This window comes from Podarcis muralis, chromosome 8 (genome assembly GCF_964188315.1).
Source record: "Podarcis muralis chromosome 8, rPodMur119.hap1.1, whole genome shotgun sequence".
NCBI lineage: Eukaryota > Metazoa > Chordata > Lepidosauria > Squamata > Lacertidae > Podarcis > Podarcis muralis.
Genome location: NC_135662.1, coordinates 60473480 through 60493343, shown reverse-complemented (window position 1 = coordinate 60493343; position 19864 = coordinate 60473480). Strand labels below are relative to the sequence as shown.

Here is a 19864-nt window from a genome sequence, read left to right as displayed (position 1 = left end):
ATCTTAAAAATAAATGAAACGCTCTCCAAATAATTACATTTTAATATCCTTTCAGGAAACAAAGTACCCTGAATGAAAACTGGTGTATAGAAAAATGGATAATATTTAACTGGAAGTTTTCAAAGCAGCACAGATGGTTCCTGGGGTTTCAGACCATATCATGGCATGTTTGCACATAACCAAGAACCCCACAAGCACACTCAGAAGTTGTTTGTAATCATTAGTATGGTGGCCACCCAGAAATCCAACCATGACTTTTATATGCTACCTTTTCTCTGCATGGAAAAATTCAGTGAGATTACAAGACAAAATGCTATTTGCCTCACATTACATGTCAGCATTTTTACTATTGCCAATTTGAGAAAAATGTTGGTGTAAGATCTTTCTGGGAGGGGAAGGAGGATAGTGGAGGGTAGTGTGGTTGTAAGTCACTTTGAGTTGCCTTGGGCAAGATAAAGCAAGTAACAAATTTAATAAATAATAAAATAATAATACGGATACAGTAGTGGAGTCACTTTGAAATTATTTTGCCAGTCATCATTGTCTCCATGTCAAAATGCCTTGCTAGCATAAGTAGGCTTATAGTAGGCTGACAGTACCCCCATGACAAAATAAATTAAAATAAAATAAATTATTCACTAGCTGCTAGCCAGAGGTTTGCAGTACTGCAGAGCACAGCTTTAGTATTGTCACAAAATGGCCCTCTACCTATAGGGCCAAACTGCGACACCAAATGACAGATCACAACACTGGATCTCATAAGGCTAATGAGAATTTAACAAATGGGAACACAATTGTTTTCTCACAAATTATATAGAGGAGAATGGGACAGATATGTCCAGCTCCATAAGGTTAGATGTTGAGCACAACAAAGAAAAACCAAAACATATCCTCTATGTGAAACCCTCAGAAAATATGGTTTGAAGTGGTCTGCAAACTACAGTTTCTATTAACTTCGATTTTGGCCAAATGCCTGAATTAGCAAAGCATAGCTGCAGCTGTCATCCCACTTCTAGGTGCCACTAAATCTACAGAAAGGAGAACTAAACAGGCCAAAAAACAAAAAAACAAAAACCCCAGCTAGCCAACTTTAAACCATGGCTTTCAGTTTGCCAATTATTTGAAAGCTCAAGTCATGGGTTGCGCACTAAAACCATGGCTTCTACAAACCATGGTTTGTCAATGTCCAATGTCTTTCATAAGATGAACGTAGAGAGCACAAGGAAATTAATGTGGGTAATATCTATGTCCATTATCTAAGTATTTTTGTTGTTTACTCAAGTGATGCCCATGTGTTTTCAAGAGCAGTTTTTCGTGGTTTTTCATTTTAAGGAAAAATGCCTTGTTTTATGTGCTACTTTGCTGAAGGATACAAAATACAGCCTCATGAATAAAAGCCAAGGATGGTTACATTCTATACTTCAATTTTACAGCAGTCTATTTCATGTCTAAAGCAGCATTAGAAAGAAAGCTATTTCCCGTGAGAATGAGATTCTCTCTTTCAAAGAGACCTCTGAAAAACTGATTATCACGATCTCAAACCCAAGGCCTAGGCTTATTAAAACCGTTGCTGAAATACCAGATAGTAACATTCAAAATTACAGCACGTGTTCCCTTGGGCTTGCTGATGTGTTATCCTGTTTCCCAGAGTGAGAAAGACTCCCACTGAATGCTACAAAGGGTTTCCTGACATCACACAAAAATATCCCCTTCTGATTTTAGTGTTCCCACATGGTGGAACAGAAACAAAACGAACAAAGGCACATTGTAGAAACAGGACAGTGGTCATTCTATACCCTGTGAATATCCAGAGGCAACAAAGCAAATACCTAGTAAAGAAAATATGTAGATAACTTAACTCATCTGTTTATTAAATTTCATCCTTCTAAATCACTACAGATGACATGGGTTTTGTTGAGACATAATGCCAAACCATGGTTTGATGTTTAAAAAAGAGAAATGAATCTCACATACATCAAAAAACTGATGAGTTTATACAATTATTTATACAATGGCCCCAACATGTCTTGGCCCAAAATGCCTTCGTCAAGGGCCTATTTCCTTGTTTTTAATTAATCAATCTCAAGTTTCTGTTGTCGAAAGAAACTGGCAAAATCTGCACTGAGCACCTTGTATAAAGACCATCCCTTTATGTGCTCTACATGAAGCTACCCTTGAAGATAGTGAAGAACTGAAATTGGCGTAGAATGTGGCCACCAGGCTACTGAGCGGCATTGTGAACTCAAATGGCAGCAATTCCTGAGGAACTGGACCAGCTGCTGATTTGCTACTGGGCTCAATTAAAATCTTGACATTAGTTTATAAAGTGCTATATGGTTTGGGACACGCATAATCAAAGGAGTACCTCTCTCAATATTTGGTACCTCGGACCCTTAAGATCTGTGAGAGTGGTCTTCCTCATGGTCCTTCCTATGACTACAATATGCAGTGACCCAAGATAGGGCCTGCTCTGCTGTGGCACCCTGGTTATACAATTCCTTCCCACTAGAAATATGACTGCGCCTCCTCACTGCTAGCTTTTCGTCACAAAGTGAACATGTTCTTCTTTCATCAGGCATTGGGAAGTTGGGAGCAAATGATTTTAATATATGTGTTTACAGTCCTGAGATTCTGTGCACAGGATTTCAGCCAGTGTCTGTCAAAGGCTCCACTGTTCTGCCATGGGGTAAATAGATTGTGTGTTACGTTGCTGTTCAAGGCCTTGTATCACATTCCTCTGGACATACAGCAACACATACTCTACCTCACTCATCAAATTTTTCCCACAATACTATTCCTTTAAAAAACCCTCTGCTTCATAAGGGTTCAGACTGATAGTGCAATTCTATTCACATAAGTCTAAAGTAATTCTATAGGGACACAGGTGGCACTGTGGTCTAAACCACTGGGCCTCTTGGGCTTGCCGATCGGAAGGGTTGGTGGTTCGAATCCCCATGACAGGGTGAGCTCCCCTTGCTTGGTCCCAGCTCCTGCCAACCTAGCAGTTCGAAAGCACGCCAAAAAAAGTGCAAGTAGATAAATAGGTACCACTCTGGTGGGAAGGTAAATGGCGTTTCTGTGTGCTGCTCTGGTTTGGGTGTTCCGTTGCGCCAGAAGCGGCTTAGTCATACTGGCCACATGACCCAGAAAAACTGTCTGCGAACAAACGCCAGCTCCCTCGGCCTGTAAAGCGAGATGAGAGCCACAACCCCAGAGTTGTCCGCAACTGGATTTAACTGTCGGGGTCCTTTACCTTTAAAGGTAAAGGTAAAGGTACCCCTGCCCGTACGGGCCAGTCTTGCCAGACTCTAGGGTTGTGCGCTCATCTCACTCTATAGGCCGGGAGCCAGCGCTGTCCGCAGACACTTCCGGGTCACGTGGCCAGCGTGACAAGCTGCATCTGGCGAGCCAGCGCAGCACACGGAACGCCGTTTACCTTCCCGCTGGTAAGCGGTCCCTATTTAGCTACTTGCACCCGGGGGTGCTTTCGAACTGCTAGGTTGGCAGGCGCTGGGACCGAATGACGGGAGCGCACCCCGCCGCGGGGATTCGAACCGCCGACCTTTCGATCGGCAAGTCCTAGGCACTGAGGCTTTAACCCACAGCGCCACCCGCGTCCCCCCTTTACCTTTACCTTTAAAGTAATTCTAACTCTGCAATCTATGTATGTCTTTTCAGATGTAAACACCACCGAGTTCAATAGAACCTATTTTCACGTTAAGTGAGTACAGGATTGTAGCTGAAATCATGCAGAATTAGCAAAGTTATGCAAATTAAGAAAACCTTCCTACGTTTTGTCAGTTTGTAACACTTCAAGGCCAGACACATTGTGTTTCACTGGTGCAGTTTGTATTTTCTTAGTGCAGTTCTTGATGTAGATGTACTCCCTTGTGTGTGAGCTGTTCTGAGATAGAAAACTGGGTTAACCCACTTTTCATCAAGTTTACTTGGAAGAAACCAGACACTATAAAATCTCAGTCATGCTCTGTAACCTGGCACTCCCTCAAAGCTTCCCAACATACAGTTGTTGTGCATTACGCCTTCAAGGCCTTTTCTGCTCCCTGTAGACTACAGAGTAAAAACACACACAATGGAATAAGAAACCTTCCTTAAAGAAACTGTTTGACGGAAGATCAACGAAGCAGAGCCATACAGAAAGCCAAAGCTGTTGTGTGTACTTGTCCAGGAAAATTGGTATGGTTTGCTGCTAAAACGTGACTATCTTTCAGATTGCTATTTATTACTAAGCTGAGAAAACTGAGGGAGTTTCTTTTTCAGATGTGAGATGCTATAAATTGACCGCGCAGTAGATCTTCTGTAGATAAACAGCTCACATCCTTGTATCTTTATTAACAAACACCCAAGTTCTCAATGAGTAAGTGCTGAAATATGACGCATCAGAAATGATGCAACGTACAAGCACAAGGAAAACTACACAAGCAGCCAGCTGCTGTTGTAAGATGCTAGTAGGCATGCAGTTATGCAGACATTTGGAAAATGCTCTAGATATGTTGGAAGTAACTGCTGTGGTTGTCAAACGAAAGCTAAATAAGAAGGTATACAGTGACATTTCTCCTCCTTTCGTTTAGTGAAAATATTTGTTAAAAGAATGCTCCAAAATTTTCTGGATGAGGCTCAACTAATTTGAAACGGATAATTTTTTAACGATTGCCTATGCAATACACAAACATGAGCAAATATAGATGGGCATTTTAGTTATGCAAGTTATTTAAGTTATGAAAATGTATGACCACTGAGGGGACCACTAGGGGCGCATCAGAAGATGGCTGACAATAACATCTCTCCGACCCACACGAGGTAAATTGGAGGCTGTGATGGGAGTAAATAGCCTCCCTACCCCCCCAGGATTGTGGTGGGGGACTGCCCTTGCCTGCTGTGCCCTATACCACCCCCGAATTTGTGGGGATGGGGGCACTAGGCACAATGCCCTCCTGTGGGATTTCGGCGCTCCTGGACGCGCCACTAGCTGCAAGAACTTCAAAAGAAACAATTTGGATGAAGCGAATGCACATATTTGAAGGAAGAAGGGGGAGTAAAGACTGCTAACAGAAGAGATCTCTGATAAAACAAGACGAGCCAGAGGAACAAGTATAAATCATGAGAAGATACGCCAAGACTCGGTATGGCAAAGGGACTGATGGGGGGGGGGGGACTTTCCTTTCTTTCCTTTATGTGATTAAACAAGAATCCCCCCCACTCACAAGTCAGAAATGTCGTTTTAAGGACTTAAGCTGTGGATTTAAGGCTGTGTGGAGATAAACTTTCGAACCAAAGCATGTTTTAAGAAGAGCGTGGAATGTATAAGGGCTTTGGAATAACGCAGTTAAAAATACCGTCGCCATATTGGGAAGTTCTGTCGGAGGACTTAAGTCTGAGAGGAGAAATAGAGTAATAGTGCTGTCTTTATATTGTGGGTGAAATTCCTCAGTGGGACTTAAGAACGACAGTTCTGTAATTAATGATGGAAAGAGCGCTGTTATCTATGAAGGCGATGATATATGGAAACCATCTCGATTTGAGGACTGGAAAAACGGAAAAATTCACACAGGATTATTATTGGTGTTTATCGGCTTAAGGAGACTTAAGAGAAGAGATCATAAAGAAAAAAGAGAAAATATATGAACAAGATGTGATGTGGAAACAGCAAGATAAGTCTGGATAACTTTGTTTGGACTGATTTGGACATTAACGCAGTAGCAAGATGATGATCAGAATCCCCCTTCGGATCTTGAAATATGGGTTCCCTCAACAAAATTTAAAATTCGGCTTTGTAATTCAGAATTTATGTGATTTGATTTGATTTGATTTGATTGGCCGGTTAATAAAAATTATTTTTTTAAAAAAGAAAATGTATGACCACTGCAGCAAGAAGACAGTCATCTGTATCACTTCTCCATGCAACAAAAACAATTTTACCACTCCGCTGCTTCCATGAGTTTCCAAACGGGTGCACTTGTAGTAAACTTCTCTTCATGATAAAACCGGTACATCAATTCTCCATTAGTCTTTCGATCATGGTGAGAGACTGCAATGCTAGACTACGTAGACTTGATCTTGCTCAGGAAGAAACAGGCTTCCAAAAGAGGTTGCCAGAAACATGGAAAGCAAGTTCCTCCCCCCTCAGTGAACTGACTGCTCACACAGTTGTATGATGTGACACATAACAGGGAAACAGAAGGGGGAAGGCAGGCTCCAAGAAACTTCTGCTGTGACTCCCAAACATAGCACACAGAGCTGGAGCAAAGCTGATCCGCCAAGAAACTTACCATTCACGCCTTTGAGACTCCCATTGATGCCATCCCCATGCTGCCTCTTCTGCGCATTCTTGAATTCCTTTAGGGATAAGTAAAGGACTTTTCGTACCACCCTCTCCTCCGACCATGGAATCCCATCACTATCATCCTAATAGAACAAGAAAAAAAAGAAATGAGACATTTTACTTAATATTTCAAAACATGCACATATACGTTATTCTGGCTGCCAAAATGAGTTTTCAGCTTTTTCAAAAAACAAACTTTTGGGGTTGTTGTGAAGACAAAATACCGCTGTAAGGTTTATAGGATAATGGATGGGATTAAAAAACATTCTTTTGAAGAAATAAGCAAATAAAATGAAACACACAAAAATGTAAGACATCTGTTTTCTTGGCTTTAATTTTTAATAGAAGGGAGCAATAAATATGTCATATTCAAAAATGTGCTGGAGGTGAAAAAGGAGAATGGAACATTTTACCATGTGGCAGACATTTAGTTAAGCACAAAAATACTGGAAGATTATTATTAGAATAATAACAGAAATATTGAAATATGAAGTTCCCTTAGATCCCGTACTGATATCGCCGAACTATGTATCACCACCAAAAAGAAGGAAGATAACAAACTTAAACCCTATGGGTGGAATTCACCCAATGAACCCCATCAGTGGCAGCCCTACCAAGGACACCCTCTTGCGCGATGGGGCTTTCCCCCCACTTCTGCCCCCCACGTGTTCCTGCACCTCCTGAAATTGGCTGGATTTGTGTGGGAGAACCCCTGGAACAGCACATGGGGGAGGGGGGTCGTTCTATCAGGCAAACTGCAATGCTTGCGTAGACAGAACAATTGTAATAGCGCAACACTGAATTCCACCCTATTTGTTAATAGCTGCAAGGATGTTATTGGCTGAAAACGGGTTACATTACTGCCTCCCTGGAAAGAATGGTTTAACAAACTTGGGGATTTGGCTATGATGGCAAAAAAAACCACCTTCTTATATAATAACAACAACTGCAAGTGAATGCAGACATAAGTTCTGATAGGTCTTTAGGTTTTGTAAGAATAAGGCTGCAATTTTATGTTATTTCATAAAGGTAAAGGTACCCCTGCCCATACTGGCCAGTCGTGACCGACTCTAGGGTTTGCGCGCTCATCTCGCTCTAGAGGCCGGGAGCCGGCACTGTCCAAAGACACTTCCAGGTCACATGGCCAGCGTGACGAAGCTGCACTGGCGAGCCAGCACCAGCGCCACACATGGAAACGCCGTTTACCTTCCCGTTAAGTAAGCGGTCCCTATTTATCTACTTGCACTTAGGGGTGCTTTTGAACTGCTAGGTGGGCAGGAGCTGGGACCGAACGGCAGGAGCTCACCCCGTCGCGGGGATTCGAACCGCCGACCTTACGATCAGCAAGTCCTAAGCACTGAGGTTTTACCCACAGCGCCACCCGCGTCCCTTATGTTATTTCATACATACTTGCATAATATTGTGATGCAAAGTATTTTTTGGAGCAGGGTTTTGTTGATTATTCATAATTATTATCAAATTATTAAATAAATGGGGGGGGGGGAGTAGACTAACAGGCCCGTTAACTTCAATGGGTATATTCTGAACTGAATTTAGCTGGATACAACCCATATAAAATACTAATCTTTTGCTATCATGTTTCCTATGTTCCAATTTCCCCATTCTGCCAACATGTTTTTTGAAAACAGTTCTTTGCCCTAGAGTTTCTCAAGGGCTGCACCACTGCCAAGTGAGAAAATTAGAGTTTTTTGGATGACCTTCATTTCGAAAAACATGAGCCAACTCACTAACACAGTTCAGTAAGGAATCCAAACACCAGTATCAATAATCCATTCCAGAGGGTAAGAAAGTTTACACGCTGCATGACAAGTATGGTCAATAAGACTGCAATATTTTTTTAACAAAAACAAAAACCTATTTTGAGCGAGATACATCCTGGATACTTAAGGCTGAAAGCAATCCTCTGATCACTGAGCCCAAATGTTTGCTTTCAATTCTGTGACAGATTACTTGACTGCCTGAAAAGGAAAACAGGCAGCAAAATAGTAGTGATAGCAAAGCAAGTTAGCAATTTGGCAGAAGACGATCATTATACACTGGGGAAACACTACTGCACAGTAACAGGAGAAAATTATGCCTAGATTCCTTTGAACATGAAGCATATGTACATTTGAGCCAGAATGACAGCATCTGTGGAAGAGTTCTCAAGGCAAGCATGCCCAAACAAAACTTAGAACCTTTCTTATTTTCTTGCACACAGCCAGCCCCCACCAGTAGGTTCATCACGAGAACGGAAATGGGGAAAATAATGACAAAAAATGATATCTGAAAGAGAATCCCTTCCCAGCAAATAACCTTGAATATTCATAAAGTATGCAATAGAAACTAAAGAATTAAACCACAAATGCCCACTACTTAGAATCAGAGAATTGTAGACCATGAGGGACCACGAGGGTCATCTAGTCCAACCCCTACAATGCAGGAATTTTCTGCCCAGCATGGCTCTTGAACCCGTGACTCTGCGATTAAGAGTCTCTCGCTCTACTGATTGAGCTATCCCAGCTGTTCCCAAAAGAGGAAGGGGGGAAACCACTCAGGTCCCAGCAAGGATCGAACTTGACACCCCTGGCTTACAAGGCCTGTGCTCTAACCACTGGGCTATAGAGCAACTTCTATTACAGTGGTGGTGTAGAAGAAGCCCCAGAGCACCACACGAGAAGCCCACCTTGCAGTTCCACCCCGCATCACATCAGTCCTTGGGAAACTGAATTAAAGCTGCTCAGCTGTTGCAGTGGTTGCCTTGTTGTTGAAGTAACCTAAGTGTCAGGCCTAAGGTTTTCAAAATCTAATGATAATCAGAGTCACAACTTGGTCACATCCACATGAGACATGTTAATGGGGTATTTCACATATTTTATTGCCGCACTGAGCTAAGTCAAATTTTGCGTATTGTCCAAACCCAGGCTTCTTGTTAAACTCTCTCCTCGCTAATTTTGAGGTGGTTAGTGTGCAGAGAAGTAAAAAAAAGACTGGAGATAAGTAGAGGAGCAGATGGCCAGTAGTCTGAAGTCAGAGCTTGGCTAACCAAGTTATGCGAAACATGCCAGTACGTCTTAGTGTTAACTAATAATTAAAGTTAGCACTTATATAAGTCAATCAAAATAGGAAATACCCATTTCTGTTAGGAAATGCTTGATATGATTAAGTCAGCAAAAGGCCAAGGAAGGGCGATACATGATGCTGGAACTTGCTCCCAATCCCTTATTCATGGTTAAGAAATTGGAAACATCAGGTGTACCTTGTTTGACCCAGTGTGCAACTACTGCTTGTTCGTTTGTTTGTTTGTATGTATGTGTGTATGCACAGATATACACACCACATGCAAAAACAAAACAATGAAAACAAAACATACACAATACGTTTCATAATTTCTACTTCTCTGCTGAAAGAGCACAACACACCACTTTTGCTATTAACATGAAATAAGCTCAAAGATGAGTCGTCCTGTCCCGTCCCCCCCGCAAAAAGCACATTTCTGCTCCTATTAAAGCTGTGTAATGCTTTAGGCACTTCACACACAAAAATGAAAACTAATGACAAGACCCTGCTCACATGCTTGCAATCTAAATACTGCAGAGGCACAGGGAGATGCGGACGAAGCAAAGGGAGATTAGCAACGTTATATGGACAGGGTCTTCATAAAAGTTTGCAATCATGATTACACATCAGTGAAAGCGATTTTTTCTTTTCGGTATCTGAAAAAAGAATGCATGCTTATCTAAGATGTGTTTCACGTAGAATTCTAGCAGAAAGCAAGAAACCTACAATTTAATTAACTAGCCTAAAATCTAATTAATTAGGACGTGAAGAGAGAAAACGCAGCCGTTTGTATTGTTTCACTGACAGAGTGAATTCTGCTGATAGGATTAATTTTTAAATTATTCCTGGCACACACTGAGCAGCAGAGCTAGTGACCTACGAAAGGTACAATCCATCTTCTGGGACATCGCCGTCATCAGTCTAACACAGAGGACACTGAAAAGGAGACTCAAGTGAAAGGTATTTCTGACATACCGTTTGCCTTGGTTGTGGACAACTTGTCATTTAAAAGTTGAATTAGAAGGAGATTATTTCTGGTTCCCCTTCTGTAGATACTGGAAAATACAGCTGCTAAGCTGATATAATTCCTGGTGGTGTAAATCTATGTAATATCAGATCTGGAAAATACAAGCAAGTTCAGCTAATCTAGCTCCCACTCTAGATCTGAAATACAATTTTCCTGTTTTATCATTGAGGGTTTTTTTTGGGGGGGGGTTGTGGTGTGTGTTTTCATTTTGCTTTGTTTTCCTGTAAGTCACTTTGAAACCCTTATATATTTAAATGTAATTTTAATTAACACCACCAACCAATCACCTAAGATTTTCACACACACACACACACACACACACACACACACACACACACACACACTTCTAATAGTATGTTTTCACACTCAAGTACTACTAAGCAGAGTTCATTCCCATATTTCTGCCAGGCATCTTCACATCATTTGCACTCTTCACATCATTCTTGCACTGACTTCTGATTCGTGTCCAGCCAGATTCAAAGTGCTGGTTCTGACTTTTAAAACCCTAAATGACTGAGTCAGTAGAGCACGAGACTCTGAATCTCAGAGTTGTGGGTCCGTGCCTCATGTTTGGGAAAAGATTCCTGCATTGCAGGGGGTTTGGACTAGACGACCCTCATGGTCCATTCCAACTCTACAATTCTCCAATTGTATGATACTGTCTGCCAGTTGAGATCTTCAAGGTGGTGTTCTGTTGTGCATGCCAGAAATCAGGCTGGTGACAATGTATTTTAAACTTTGTATGTTGCTCTGGCACCATGCTTCTGTATTGTGCTAACTTAACTTAAAAGACCATGAGTTTCTGCCTTAGTTTCCTCCTGTTAAACACATCAGCAGATTTTAGGTTAAGACTAGCCTTCAGCAAACAGGAGCCAGAGTCCAATGTAGCAAAGAACCTCTAGAGGAGAAGCTAGGCTATTTGTTTTATTGTATGTATACAGCTTGACAACAGTGATTATTTTATTTGAAGAGTGAGTTCATAAGGTACTGCGATAGCTTGGAGCATGTATATTATGACTCAGTGTTGTCTGGCAAATTTCCAGTTCTGTTCCTAGAGACTTCCCAAGCAAACACCTCCTGACCCCATTTCTCGTGCCAGGTCTTCAGACAGCAGAACCACCCCTGACAAAAATTAAACAAAATTAAAATGAGCGTTTGTAATCACCTCTCTGAACAGGTTGAGCACAGCGCTTACTGAATAAATGAGCATTTATATGAGTGCAGTCTCCAAAGGGCCCTCCTACACACTGAACTAAAAGTACCAGAGAGGGAAAATGCCTCCAGCCTTCCATGCTAAACCTGACAGGAAAAGCTGCACTGCATGTGAAAACCTAACCTTTTGGGATTAAAGAAGAACAAGCTCTGCTCCCCTCCCACAAAGCCATTTTTAAATGTACCGTATTTTTCGCTCTATAACACGCACCTGACCATAACACGCACATTGTTTTTAGAGGAGGAAAACAAGGGAAAAAATTCTGAATGAAACAGTGGATGTATCATTTTTGTGCTTCATGATGTGGCCACAGACATGTGATCTGATGGTGAATTTGGGGTAGCTCAATGCAAAGATCCTGAGGATCCATGTGGATCCATGCTTTTTAACCACGTTTTTGCACCATTGCAGCCCCAGGCAACAGTGGGTGTGTGATTTTTGGAGGGCAGGCTGCTATGTGATCTGATGGTGAATTTGGGGTGGCCCAATGCAAAGATCCTGAGGATCCATGTGGATCCATGCTTTGTAACTACATTTTAAGTGGGGAGTGAAGGAAAAACACAGAAGGGACAAGAGAGCGGTGTGCAGAGAAGCAGCTGGCTAAGAAAGCAGGAGAGAGATTTTACGGGAGGAAAGAAAGGCAAAAGTTTCCACAAACCGAAGCCAGCTTTCTCTCTCCTCCTGCATGTTTTCTGGCTGCCTGCGAGGAGCACGGAGAGGAATTAGAAGGAAAGACCTCTGCTTTCCCCTCTGCTTGCCTGGAGGGGAGGGGATTTGCCTGCTCTTTGTTCCGTTTGAGCAAACACAGCAACGAAACAGAGGAGGGTGGGCAGTAAGACCCTGAGGCAGAATGCAGGAAAGCAACCACTTCCTCTTTTCAGGTTTCCCTCTCCGACACAACGCACGGTTGATTTTTGCTGATTTTTGTTCCTGCGCTCCCCTAATCGGCTCCAGGGACCCCCCCCCCCCACATTCGCTCCATAACACGCACAGACATTTCCCCTTCCTTTTTAGGAGAAAAAATCTGCGTGTAATAGAGAGAAAAATACGGTAACTGGAGTCTCTTACCTGTGGGTGAGAGTACATCCACAGCTGGAACAAAAGGAAGCATCTGCATTCAAAAGCTACATTACAGGCAGTGACCTATTTGTGCGGGGATTACATTTTGAGGCACTGTGTGCTTATTGGAGTCGCATATAATCGGAACACCCATTGAAAGCCTACAGACACCCCGCCCCACCCCTGCCCCTTTTGGTGATGTTTTTGGGTCACTTCTGGATTTGGTGCAAACCATGTGTGTGCAGTCACACATATTTTGGACATGCCTAAAGCAGTTGCTGCCTTTCCTTAGATAAATGGGTGTATCATGGCTGGAATCTGCAGTGCTGCTCAGGCATGCCCAAGGTCTTGCATGTGCCCAGTGGGATTTCCCCCCTCCCCTTATTCTCACTACCACTTCTAAAAATAATACTTAGAATTCGTGCAATGCTTTTTAGCGTATTCAGAGTACATAATTTACATCGGGATGGTTCACACACCACACTAAGCAAACAAACGACCTGGTTTTGGGAGACTGGATCATGGCCTCTTTGCTCCTCTTTGCTGTTGTTCTCCAGCTATGCCATTCTGAAATCTACCTGTTGTATAGTAGGCTAGCTACCACACACACATCCCCTTCTATCCTTAGATCATTTGCAGAAATGTTACTTGTGGCACTGCACCCTAGACAGTATCAGAGGGTGGTGACCCAAAAACAAGCATTTCCTGTTGTTGCCTCTGTACTGTGGGATGCCCTCAACTTTGCCATGCATAAAGCAGCAACCATCCATTGCTTCAGATGTCTTGTGAAGGCATATCTTTTTGTACCAGCTTTCCCTGACGAAAAAGATTGGACCCTGCCCTACATGTTTGAGTAATTTCTGAATTTCTGTTTAATTTACTTGTATATGTTTCTATACTGCTGTTTTATTGGCTAATACTGAGACACGGTTTAACTTAGTGTTATGTGCAAAGTGGGCCTCTGACAATGAAGCAATTTCCAGCACAGCATTCACAGTCCACCCCATGATTGCACTGTAGTTTGCAAATATTTGATTCCAGAAACTCTGCTGGATTGGGCAGGTCCACCACATATGTATGTGGGTACCAAATAACCTCATAGTTCCTCCATCTTAGGGGAGGTGGGGTTTTTTATATATGGTTTTAGTTGTAGTGGTGTAAAGCACAATATAAATGTAAGGTCTTAAACGAATTTCCTTAATTTTCACAACTACTGACATTAAAGGATGTTTACTCTAGGTAGATGACCAAATACAAGGACTTTGAGAAGTCTCCCAAAACCCTTTCTCACATAGTCTTTAGCTCCTCTGTTATATATTGTTATTTAACATTTGCAGAATACAATGATATAAATGTTTACAATGCAGTCAAAAGGTCTTGTGCCGTTCGTTTTGACACTAGGAGTGGAACTTAAACCTTGTATTTGCTGGAGAAGAAACATGGTTCCCCTACCCATGCTCAACTGTTACTATAATTACCGTAGTTTTACAGCTGTAGAGCCACATCCTGGTGCATATGAAGAACACTGGGAGATGCAACTATAGAAGCTTGTTCATTCATTTCAACAGACACTCCTAATCCATACACACAGAGAAACATGTGAGAAGAATCTTATAGGTCAAGTACATCCTCTGCATGTATAAAATTTCCTCCAGTGTCAGGGCCCTCCAGTTAAAAGAGCTTAAGTAGCAAGGCTGGGAAAGAACGCTGCCTAAGAACATGAACAGCAGCTGTCAGTCAGGAATCGACAGCATGTATTTAATAACTTGGACTCACTCGGAATAAGGCATCGTTACATGTACCTACATGCGCAGACTGGAACCCTCTAGTCCAATAAAAGGGCAGACTGCATATCCAAGTACATGCAGCTCTCCAGAATGAGGCTTAGGTGAAGAGGCTGCTTTAGTTAATGTGTACCCGATACTTATAAAATAAGGCACACAATGCCAGTGGTTTTCTTGTAGGTTTTTCAAGCGAGTTACTGTAAAAAAATAATAATAATAAAATCCTTAACCCAAACAGTAAATCCAGACTAACTGGTGTTGACATTTCCCCATTCATCAAGGGAAAAGGATTAAAATTGAAAGGTTTCTCCTCTGGAGACAGTAGCTTGAGTTCAGCAACTTCCCTAATGCACCAGCTAATTGAATTGTTATTTTGAAATCTAATGAATTAATCATCCAGAAAGAAAGCAGCTCTGTGAGCGAGTGTGTGTGTAGATATAGATAATACACGCCCACACCAAATGTGTTTCAGAAGCAGAGTCCCACACCTACAGGGGCTTTCCCATTCCTTTCTACCTCCACAACAGGGAATCTCCAAGCATACATTTCATTTCAAACAAAAGGAAAAGGAAACTGCTGTGCACAAGGATTTGAATCAGGCCTGGTTTGTCCACAAAAATAAAAGCACAGTAACTGAAAGGTCCTACCTTTTACACATTCTGAGGGTATGCCAAGTAACTGTTTTCTCTATAACAGCACTGAACATGAAGTGTTAAGGGAGGTGGGGAGCATTTCCCAGAGAAGATGCAAATAGAAAGGTGGGGGGAGATGTTGCCATCATTGCTGGGGGTTTTGCACCACAATTGCTCTGCCACTTTGGGACAAGCAAGTGATCTTCATGAAAATTGGCACAATCCCTCTGAAGATTGCGTTTGCAGATACGTTTATTTATAAACCCCATTGCCCCCATCCTTAAGCAACCTGGAATGCATGCAAAGCATTTCAAAATATTTAGTGTGTGTCCATAATGCTCTATTTTACACATGCCGGCAAGGTAACCTGCCCCCCAAAACATCCTATGCCATAGAGATGAAAACCTAGGTGTAAATCTGCCATCGAGCCACACTAAAAATAATCAAGAGGGCCTGATCATCTAAATAAATAAATTGAATAAAATAATTCATGTGAATTTCTATATCTTAAGATTGAATACTACCAACAAACCTTGAAAACGGCAACCTTTGTTTCTTTTAAAATGCAGCAAAAAACCCCACAATTACTACAAAGCACAGTCCTGACCGTCTGGGTATCTAGCCACTGACAGAGGCTTTAACCAAACAAAATCAACTGAACAGCTGCCAAGTCTGCTCTTTGAGGGTGGGGTTATGTCAGACATCTAATATAATAGTCAACATATGCACATGTGCTGTATGACATCCATGTTTATGGCTCAATGTAGATCTATAAGATCTGTTAAAATATAGAGGCAATGCTTCATTCCATTGCTGACTGAAGGGCTTTTATCACTCTGAGGATAATCAAGACCCTGTGCAACATTTCTTTATTGTGCATCTGGACAGAGGGCTAGATTCAACTAAATACATGCCCTAGTGACAACAAGTGCAATGTCCTGTTAGACCAATGGGGCATCTGTGCCTCTCTCTGAAATTGGCTGTCTCCCTCCCTCCCTCCCTCCCTCCCTCTCTCTCTCTCTCTCTCTCTCTCTCTCTGTGTGTGTGTGTGTGTGTGTGTGTGAGAGAGAGAGAGAGAGAGAGAGAGAGAGAGAGAGAGAACACCTCTCTCCCCCCAGAGCAGCATGGGAGAAGGACAGGGGAGATGGTTCCGTCTAGCAAGCAGAAATACTTGAAACTGATGGAACGATTGCAATAGAGCAACACAAGTATTTTCAGTAACTTCAAATGAGTAATGCAATATTTAGCAATACTATCACCCGCAGTATCACCGACTTTTCTAAAGATTGCTAATCTAACTCTGGTTTCAACACTTTCCCCAAAGTATCTGTCACCATGTATGCTAAACAAATAATTCTTTATTCATTTCAGTGCTGCTCACATCAAAGCATGTGTTCACCGAGCAGCAGCTAGCTAACTCATTCCATCAGTGCAAGTATTTTTGTCTGTGCAATGGAACTTTCTCCCTACTCTCCCCACGCACCCCTTAAATCGGTTTTGGGGGTTCACCCAATCTTGCAGAAGTGGTTTGGGGAGGGGGAGTTCCATTATGCAAGCGGAAATCTTTGTGCTGAAGGAACAAGTTAGTAGAATACCACCCACTGTTTTTAAGTAAAGGTTCCTTGACATTATTTTGACACCACCATTGATTAAGCTATTTCATGGCTATTATGCACTACTTTTTATTATGACACTGCATAGAGGTTATCACATGCAACACTGTGTGTCCCCTGTCCTTGATAAAAATACTGCTTGCAATAATTTGGCCTACCGAGAACTCGTAAGATTTTTAGAGTAATAGGTTATCTGCATGGCTGTCCTACCAAGTGGACTTTTCTTCCTGTATTGGAATTTAATTTGCTATTAATGGGGGGTTTCATTAATGTGCTATTTCCAATATAACTGTTATTTTATGGATGGCTGCATCATCTTGTTTTATTGTCCTAGATCATAATATTGCACTTAATGCTTTGCTTTCACGTGGTTTAGTTTTTCTGTTTTCAGGTTTTTCTTCATTGGTTTCCCCCTGATAACAATGATCAGTTGAATCAGCAGCAGACTGTTTGGTCTATGCTCTCTTCTCAACCTTCTCCTCAGATGCAGTCTCCCCTAGCAACAGACGTTACTGCTTTATACAATATCAGATCACTGATCCATCTGGCTCACTGCTAGCTACACTGACTGGAAGTGGCTTTTCAAGGTTTTAAGCACAGCTCTTCTCAGTCTTACCTGCAAATGCCAGGCATTGAACCTGGAACCAACGGCATACAAACCACATCTCCTATACTAGTGAGCCACTTTAACATCATCACTACAAAGATATTTTCACTAATCACAGGTATCTCACGTCACAGTTTTCTAAGTCTACTTTGGATAGCCAAAAATGCTGCAGTCTTGAATTTTGCCGAGCCGCTGTTGTTTGAAGAAGACATGCTGCACCTTTGAAAACAAAACTTGCAAGACCATGGCAATAGTAAAGTAGGATAGCATCATTTAATTTCTATTTAACAGAATCTTTGAAACATCAAAGCAGGTGAACATTATGCCATGAGGAGCTCACAGGTCGCACTGCAACACAACAGTATTTTGCTAACATGCCAAAGTACAGTGTGCTGCTAAATAACCTGACAGAAGAAAATGCTGGTGCTATTAAGGTAGGAATTGAACAAAAATACCCTGGGATTGCAACTTCACAGTAAAAGGAGGGTTTCGTACTATCTGTGCCCTGTTTTATATTTTCCAGAATAGAAAAAGACAATTCTGTGGATTAAGCACAGTGATGGTCAACACGAATGGAACACCATTAGCTGGGCAAAAAGAGATTTAGGTTAGCCAGCAAGAGAGAAAATGCTTTGTGTTAAGGTTCTAGTGTGCATGCAGTTTTGTTCTCAGATAGGAAGCATACTAGATTTTACTGTGTAAAATACTTACACAAGGCACATCTTATTCAACTACAAGTTTATTAGCTGGAAGTTTATAGTGCAAACATTTTCTTCAAAGTCTTTAAATTTCTGTGGTCAAAATCAAACATTTGACTTCTAAGTGGTCATTGCCTTTGGGTATTAAAAATTAAACTCAATAAGAGTGGATAAATTAGATTCTCAAAAGCATAAGAGCCAACTCCTAGGGACCAAAGTCCCTTCGCTGCCGCCACCCTCAAACTGAGAGCCCTCAAAGTTAATGGGCATTGCCATTCAAATGGTGTGTGCGTGCTGCATAATGTGATTGATTATGTGGGGTGGGGCTTACCTGGCTGCCCCAATATTTAATTCAAGTTAGCACCCCTTCTCAAAACACTTCCCCCCAACCAAATCATAAAACTGTAGGTCCATGGCAACAATGCAAACAGGATTAATTAATAAGGGTGAGTAATCCACTAAACATACTTTGAACAGCCTTGCAGGTATCAGAAAGTGGCTTCTGTCTCATTTAGTTTTAATCTTGGCTGTGAGGCGTGGAAGACCTGCTTCCTGCCTTGCAGGCCTTTCCCCACCTGGCCTAGAAGGAACTGACTCCAGCTACTAAAGCTGAGGTTGTCATACTCACCACTGAATGTCGTTGCTATTCACCCCTAATTCCAGCCTCAACACAGATCCTTCCACTCTTTTCTTTTTGTACTTGATGGTACAAGTCTAACGACATTCAGTGGTGAGTATGACATTTTACCACAGAATGTAGAGTAACTTGGCAAGAGGAATTCTGTGAACAATATCTACTCTTCTACAGTTTCCTGGAAGACCTTGCCCCAAACAATCTGATGTCACCGGAAGTACAAAAAGAAAAGAGCGGAAGGTGTATGCTACCTTTCAAGAGGCATGCCATCAATTGACTATGCTGTACGTGAGGAGACAGCAAATACAAGATGATGTAAGGGAATTCATTCAACCTCATGTTGACAGTAGGCTTGTACTAAAGTTTTTAAAATGGTGATATGATATTGTGTTAGGACTGCATATTTATAAGCTTTCCTTGCATATTGACAAACTTCTCAACTGCACACAAAATTAGACTAATTAGAAAGTAGGCTTAAATTAGACTTAAAATGTACTAATTTTGAGTGTGTTGAAGAACCAACATAATAGTACCTCTTATTCCAAACCTGTCAGACACGTAGTCTGAAAACAAGAAGCAACTGCAAACAAGTTTAAACTGGCTGTGAAGAACACAATGTTGCCTTCAATTTTGATATTAGTGTTCTTGAAAAACTACAAGCCTTCCCCTTTTTTTAGTGTGTGTTTATAAATTAGAGAATGCTGCATTTCATAAAAATCATATACTTCAGAGCTTATGAATTCTGACAATGTACCCAATGAACAGGAAACTTCAATCTTGCAAAAGTACCACATGGTTACTCTCTCTACCTTGAGTGTTAAACCTCACTCTAGCTTGGAGAGAGGTTGCTCTTCCGTTTTATTTTCAGTTTGTTCAAGTAGTGAAAACCATTCCCTCACTCCGTGGTGAACTAGGACTAAAACCGTGATCTCTCGGGTTGAAGTCCAACCATCTTATCCAGTGGCCCACAGTGTCACTTAATGCTTAGGATGCCTGCTAGGTTACAACAATATATGGCATACATAGCACGTTGACCAAATGCCAATTAGGTCACAACGTTTTTAAATAACTTTGCAAAGCAGTAACCCTTGGGCTGCAATCCAGACCAATGCTGGATGTATTTAAACACTCTTAAAATGGGGGAAGGAATTGAAATAGGTGCCTACATATCAAGAGATGAACTGCCACACTAGATTA

General features: G+C 41.7%; 1 protein-coding gene across 1 annotated transcript in view; it reads right to left on the bottom strand.

The window, feature by feature from the left end:
- Nucleotides 1-19864, bottom strand: part of JARID2 (jumonji and AT-rich interaction domain containing 2) — a 190905-nt gene that overhangs the window by 95598 nt on the left and 75443 nt on the right. The window contains exon 2 of the mRNA XM_028737640.2: nucleotides 6288-6423. The gene's annotated coding sequence lies outside the window, so the exon portion shown is untranslated. The remainder of the gene's footprint in view (nucleotides 1-6287; nucleotides 6424-19864) is intronic.